We start from the raw sequence: 7,274 nt of genomic DNA, 5'->3' as shown, positions 1-7,274 counted from the left end.
TCTGAGAGCAGAGGAGGCTGTGCACTTTTCTCCTCTGCAGAACAACATTTCTGACATGCTTTAAGCATCATTAAACAGATAATTAAACATTCCCTAGCAGTTTAATAGACCTCAAATACATGACCCAGCATTACTGACATAAGGGGCTCAGGATGTTGGACATGAAGCACTCCCCAGCCCAATCTGTACAGGTGAGGCCAATCCCACTCTAGTTTTGCCACCACCCTCCTGACAAAGCCTTGTGATTTCTGTCCCTGCTCCAAACACACCAATAGGATGAGCTGTTTAATGCCTTTGTTTCTATTAATTCTTGTGGGGATGCCATGTGCTGCCCATGAGCAGAGTGCACACACTGCAGCACAGCCAGCACAGAGACCAGAAGGGACGTCCCAGCAGCCGAAGGGACTTTGGCAGAGTTTGACACAGCTCTACAAGTCCCCAACCTAATTGAATCCAAATGTGGAAGCCGGACTGTGCCGTTGTGAGTATGGCAGGTAGGGGGAGAGCTTTTTATTTCTCTTCTGTTCCCTGTTTGCTTTGAGTTTTCTCCCTACGAAAAGGGAGGCCTCTTGTTCCTATTCTCATAAAATGTGGCTTTTCTAAGTTTAAAAGAATTTTAAGTTCTCTTCAGAGAGCTCTTGGCAGGCAGATGAGCACAGCACCCTTGGCTCGGGCTGGCCCCAGGGACAGGGATGTGCCCACATGGAGTTGCTGGGGGCTACACAACCCTTGGTGCATTCCCTCTCTGCTCACCTGGCCACTCTGTCCCCAGCACGCTCTGGGTGAAGGTTTGGAGCAAGGTGGCTCTGAGAAGGCTCTGCCCATGAGCCCAAAGCTCCCAGACTGCTTTGTGGCGTTCCTGCTTTTCCTTCAAACTTCAGTACCTTTGCAAAGTACCTGGCTGGGGCTGCGCTGCTAAAAGGTAACGAGTGATCATTATTTTGATTCATTTTCCCCAACAACATAGTCACGAATAAAGATATATAGGCAGGTATTGGCAGATCCAAGTTAGCTCGTTAACCCCAGCCACAATAATTAGGGAGCAATTGCAGGGAGCAAGTACAAAAAGGCAATGAGCCAGAGTGGGAGCCAGGGGCAGAGGGGTCTTGCATACCTCGGGTGTCCTGTGCCAGCCACGGCTTGTGTCATTGGGCTAATGAGACTGGGGCTCTGCATCGGTTGCAGCTGCTGCAGAGCCCAGCTCTCCCCTTGCTGAGAGCATTGCAGGGAAGTGGGGGCAGGGTGCAAAGCTGTGCTCCTCAGGAGGATTTGAGGAGACAACAGTGAAAATGCAGCCCTAATAGCCCTAATCCATCAGAATATCTCCATTTTGCTAGTGGTCCAATGGAAACTTCTAACCAGGAGAAGGCCTATCTTGGTCCTTCCTTCCCAGCCTCATGCTCTCTGACTTTCTTTATTAAGCTGCAATACACACTGGATTTTTTTCCCTTTTTTTCCCCCTTCTTCCCTGCTTTTGCAAATTGAATTATTTAAATGCATTGTTTGGCAGTCTTAAATCCAGGCGCTTCATTCTCTTTCTCCCTCTGCTGCCATTTCTTTCTCTTCTTTTTGGCCTTGTATTTTCAGGATCATTTACTGTGTTGTTCCTGTGGCGTTTATTGAAATTTGCACACACAAAAAAAAAGAATCTTTCTTCAATAGCACTACTTCAACCCATGCAAAATAGTTACGGGTACAGGAAGACATCCAAGGCAGGGATTAACTGGCAGAAAGGAAGGAGAAAAAGGAAAGGAAAGGTGCTGGAAAAGTGGACATCCTGGGAGATGAATAGGGAGCAGCTGGGCACCGCTGGGGCAAATAGCTGAGTGTGGGATTTGGCTGTCTCTTCTACATGGTGACACGCTTAGTCATGTGCTGGACATGGGCAAGGTCGTATGGGCATGGGTATGGGTATTGGCATGGAAAGTCACTGATGTGGGCAGGACCAGAGCAGGGAGCACAGACACACTTGTGTGCCTTCCAGCATACTTAGGTTTGTGGAGGTCTTGTTGGGGATGGAGCTGCTGGAGAGTGCCTGTGTGTGTGACACCCACATGGAGCCATCCCCTTCCCAGCTGCAGGGGGTGGCCTCAAGAAATGGCTCTTGGAGGGCGTTTGAACACACTCTGCAAGGAGCAGAGCTCTTGATTGTCACTCCTATCTCTAATCCTTCTTCAAAGCCAGCTCCTTTTATTTACATATTGACGTATGATACATTTAATTGACTTTCTTGCCTCAGAATTGTACTTACTTAATTAATCTGATTACATTTCTGTTTCTAGTTAAAGAGTTTCTGTGTTCCAGCCCAGTGGTGGCTGTGTTTCTATGAAGTGCTGCGATTCTGGTCGATCTCTCCAGTAGATAGAGTGTGCAAAGCATTTTGGGATCCTTTGGTAGGGGAAGACAGGCAAAAGACATGGAAAGTGCCGCAGCAATTTCCATTTTTACGCACGCAGCAGCTTTACTTGTGGCAGAAGTAAGACACACTCCCAGTCAGTGGGATTGAATTATCTCCATAAATTCATTACATTTTAAAAAATATGATAATCAGAACGAAATGAACATCCCAAGGGAGATAGAACATGTACATCTCAAGTACTGCTAATAATAAGCCTTTAATTTACAAACGCCCAAGGCTGGCTCAAAGCCTGCGTGTCCCGTGGCATAGGAATAGGCTCTGTGCCCGGCCCTGGTCCCACTGCCACCATCCACCCCATGTGGCACTGAGTGCTGCCCATGGGTTTTGGGGTCTGGTGGTGCTGGTGGCCATTGGTAGCTCCTATATAGTGACATTCAGCTTTTGGCCACGGGCTGCCCATCCCAGCCACTGCCACCCAGCAAATATCAATATTTATGGAATGATTAGCGCCTGTTTAATACACAATTGCAGCAATTAGGAAGCAGGCAGCACACATCGATTTGTAGATATGCAGTATTCATGGGGCTGGCAGCAGGATGGAGGGGGCTTGGTGCCATCCCCCCCAGCCGCCCACTTCTCTGCATCCAGCCCAGCAAAGCACCCAAAACTAGCTTGGGCGCCACCACCGTCAACTTTTTCTCTGTGAATTTGATAGCTGAAGGCTGCTCCTCTGCTCTACGTTTGTTAAATACTGATTAATTATTAAATTAGCCATTAACTATTAATAGCCGGTTTCATGAGTGTTAACGACAGCCATGTGCAAAGAGATCTGTGTCTATGGCAAACCTGCTGAACCTCAGGGAATAAATCCTTGATAATCAATATGGCATTCATTCCATTTGCAATTCTTGTCTCATTTGGTCCACATTTAGCATGCACTTAAGTGTATTTTATACAAATGTAAATGCAAATTTTATTGCTGATGGAAATTATCATCTTGCAGCAATAACAGCAGCATCCTTTGCTTATTTCTGCAGCGTGGGGAGAGGATGCACCTGCAGAGGTTGCCCTGAGCTGCAAGCCTTCATTGCACCCCAAGGCTCTGTTGCACTTTTGGCAGCTCCTGTTCCACGGATGCTGTCTCAACAAGGAGAACAGTGCCTGAGAATGACAGCATCCATACAGCCCACAAACAAGTGAGCACCAGGGGTCACCTCCAGCTTCTGCCTCCCACTAACACCTTCTCTGTCCTCAATGACTCCCAGGTTGGGATGACCCAGGCAGGGCAGGCAGAGGTGACATCACGCTGTCCCCAGGGTGGTTCTGGATATCGGTGCAGTGCTGCATGGGAGGCAACACAGAGCCCTGTGTGCAAATCCTTGTGCCCTCCCTGGACACTGAGCCAGCAGAGGGGATGTGGAAGGGTAGCAGAAAGTGCCACAGTGCTGGAGCCAGTCCACAGGCAGCCCACAATGCAAGTGGCTGCAGATACCTCCGGAACACGGCTGCTGAAGCCAACGGCCATGCCCCAGGGAAGAGTTTTTGGCCTGGGGAGTGTTATTTTGACTGGTGCATTTGCACGGTCCCAAAAAAGCAGCACGGCTTTTCAGGACGCCCCGTGAGGAGAACTATTGCTGCTAGGGAGAGAAAGGGCCTTGGATTATTTTCTCATGTCAATTAATGGCTCTTTCCAAAGGAAACACGCACCACTCTGAATCCCGAGCATGGGAGCCTGGCCAGGCTGCTCCCCCAAAGAGCTGCATTTGGAGGGGGAAATCAGGGCTCTTTGGCCACGAGCTCCAGGGCCAGTGCCAACAAATAAAATAGTCATAACGAGGCCTTCTGAGATATGTTTGGAGGGTTGGCTTTCTTTTTCTTTTTTTTGCCCTGTTGGAGACACCACTCAGCGCAGTGGGAGCAGCAGCAGGCTGGGAGCAGCATCACACTGCTGGGCTGCCCAGAAAGTGCAAGTTGTGCCCCCAGCCCACGGAGCTGCCAATGTTGCTGCAGAGCTGTGTGCTGGGCTGAAGCTCTGCACAGTGGGCAGACAGGTTTGGGCAGTCCCAGCAACCTGCAAGGGGAGATGTGTAGTCAGGAGGGGCAGCGAGAGGCAGCAGTGCTGTATCCCAGCAACCTGTGCTCCCTTTGCACATGGAAAGTGGAGAGCAGGGCTGAACAGGTCGTACACTGGGGTACCAGAGCTGCCTCAGGATGGTGCTGCTGGCTGATAATGGCAGGGTGAAAGTGTATGGCAGCACCAAGATTCCTGCAGCAAGAGAGCAACAGCCCCCACAGAAACACTCTTCTCACTTCAAAGGCACCCACTGCTCTCTCTGGCTCCATGGGGTGCACTGGGCTCATGCTACTGTAGAGCAGCCAAGCAGCAGGAGTGGATGAGCCACACAAGAGAGGGATCCCCTGGCTCCCAGTGCCCAGGAGGAAGCAGAGGTGCTGCAGAGCCCTCAGATCAGAGGGGCCATGGAGGGGCTGGGGGGTGCTGCATTGGAAATGCTAAGTCATGGCTTGGAACAGCGATGGAGCACCTGATGGGAAGGGAGGGCCAGTCCAGGGGAGCTCAGGTCCATGCAATGTATCTAAGCGATGGAAATGATGGAGCCAGGATCACCCCTTCCCAGACTTCATTTAAGGGTTGGCAGTGGACACAAGCATTTCTTGCAGGAGATCCCTGTCTATGTGTGGTCTTCCAAGGGTAAGCAGATTTTTTTCCTTTGTTTCTGCTGCATTTCGGCTAATCCTCACTTACTGCAGCTTAGGACTTTGCTATCCTGCTATTATTGCTGTACTTTCCATGACACAGTAACCTTACAGCTGTAAATCCACTCACGGTGCTGGGGGCATCCCAGCTGATGCCATCTGCTGGGGGGACCTAGGTGGGGGCAGCCCCCACAGCAAGGGTCTCAGGGAACCCATAGGGAGAGGGGTGAATTCCCCTCCCACCTGTTGTGCTCCCAGTTCCTGAGGGGCTGCAGGCATGAGCTATGCAGGACCCTCCATAGCCAGGGGTGTGCTGGTGGCTCCCAGCCCAGCGCTGCAGGGCAGCAGAGGGCTCCAGTGGCTGCCTGCTGTTCCCCACAGTGTGAAATACAGTACTGGAGTGAGAAGAAAGGCATCTTGGCTGGCAGCAGAAAGCCGCCTGGGAGAGATGACCTGGTTTAGGGTTTCAGAACAAATGCAGTGACAGATAGGCTCAAATCAAGCCTGCAAATTTTTCTGCCCCTACCCTCCCACCTCAACAAAACCTCTGATCTCTGTCCAATTCCCAGCATAGCTTGGGGGGCCTTCATAAGTCTGAGCCCATGGTGGGGCACAGAGCTTTGCAGCCTCCTGCTTGAGGCTCAGTGGGGCCATGGCAAGACTACTGCAGCACCTGGAACATGGGAAGGGAGGAAATCCACAGTCACTGGAAAAGACATGGTTCAGTGCTGCGCACCCACATCTTTTTGGATGAGGACACATGCACCATGGCTGCGCAGAGGCAATGGCAGGCTAGGTTCCTCCTCCCACCCGCAGGCAGCAGGACCTCAGGGCTGGCTATTGGAAGCAGGTGTGCCGCTCTGCCAGCGATGGGAGCAATTACAGAGAAAGCCTCTGCAGAAAATTTACATCCATCTCTCCTCACCCCTCTCTCCTGAAACAAATTACGCCATGGTGCTGCCCCATTTGAGGGGAACCCATGCAGACCCCCCCAAGCCGTGGGATGCAGTGGTCCCAGCAGCCCTGCAATTCATCTCCCTGGGAGTGCATTGGGGGGGATCCCAGCACACCTGGGCTGTGTGGCTCTGGCTGCTGCTTGGCAGCTTCCCCTGGCCCAGTGGGGGGAGTTGGGGGGGGGGGTGGACACAGCTCCCCCCATCACCAGCGCTTACCCCGAGGTTTATTATTACACAAATGTGAATTCCAGAACCGGCATCTGGGGAGCAGCTGCTGGGAGTTAACCTCTCCTCGTGCTGCAGAGTGGGAGGAGCAGGTTTGGGGCTGAGCACGGCCATGGGGGTGCTCTGGGGGTGCACAATGGGGCACCTCTTTTGCTGCAGTACAGATTGGGAGCAGGTGCAAAGGGCATTTGGTCCATGGGGCCACATTGTGTGCATGGATAGGGACGTGAGTTTCTCTCTCTCCTTTTTCTTTTTTTTTCCTCTCTTTTTTTCTTTTAATAACACACACTTCTGTTTCCATTCAGCGGTTTTATGGGGATTTGCTCTGCCTCCTAGGCAAGGCCTGAATGTGCAGTTTGCTTTGGGATGCAGCTCCAGGGGATGCTGCACTTGGCTTCTGATGAGCAGCTGGGAGATAAGGGTGAGAACGGGCAGCCACTGCTTCTGAGCAGAGCTCAGCTACACAGGCATCTGGCTGGCATGTTTTGTTTGAAGGTGGATGTTGGGTAATGTCCTTACAAAGAAGGCAGCTCCTGATAAATCCTACTGTTCTGACAGTTTTCACAGCACCTTTGCAAGGCTACCAGGGTTGGTCACTGGCTTTTCTGTTCCTGAATGTATCCTGGCTCACTAAGCTCTTTGCATGGCATTGTAGCCCCAACATGACAGTGTCAGTGTGCAGCCAGAGTTTGCCTCTTGCTCCTCTACTTTGACAGAAAGAGGAGCAAGGGGCAGTTCCTCCCTGAGACACTGCATGCCTGGGCCATTGCCATCTCCATTGCCAACCGTCTGCCCTATCCCCATCCCTTACCAGTGGCTTTCTGCAGCTCCACCCCATTGCCCTGTCCAGGCTCTCCCTCAGCCACTCCTCATCAGTTTTGTGCTCCAGGCCCTTCACCAGCTTTGTTGCCCTTCTTTGGATGTAGGCCTGCCCTTAATTGCAGCCTCCTGCTCTCTGCTGCGGTGTTATCCACAGACTCCCTTAAAGCCTGCACTGCATTGCTCCTGACACCAGAGTG

This window comes from Coturnix japonica, chromosome 4, assembly GCF_001577835.2.
Source record: "Coturnix japonica isolate 7356 chromosome 4, Coturnix japonica 2.1, whole genome shotgun sequence".
NCBI classification, from domain to species: domain Eukaryota; kingdom Metazoa; phylum Chordata; class Aves; order Galliformes; family Phasianidae; genus Coturnix; species Coturnix japonica.
The sequence above is the reverse complement of the archived record's forward strand: the minus strand, read 5'-3'. Positions refer to the sequence as shown.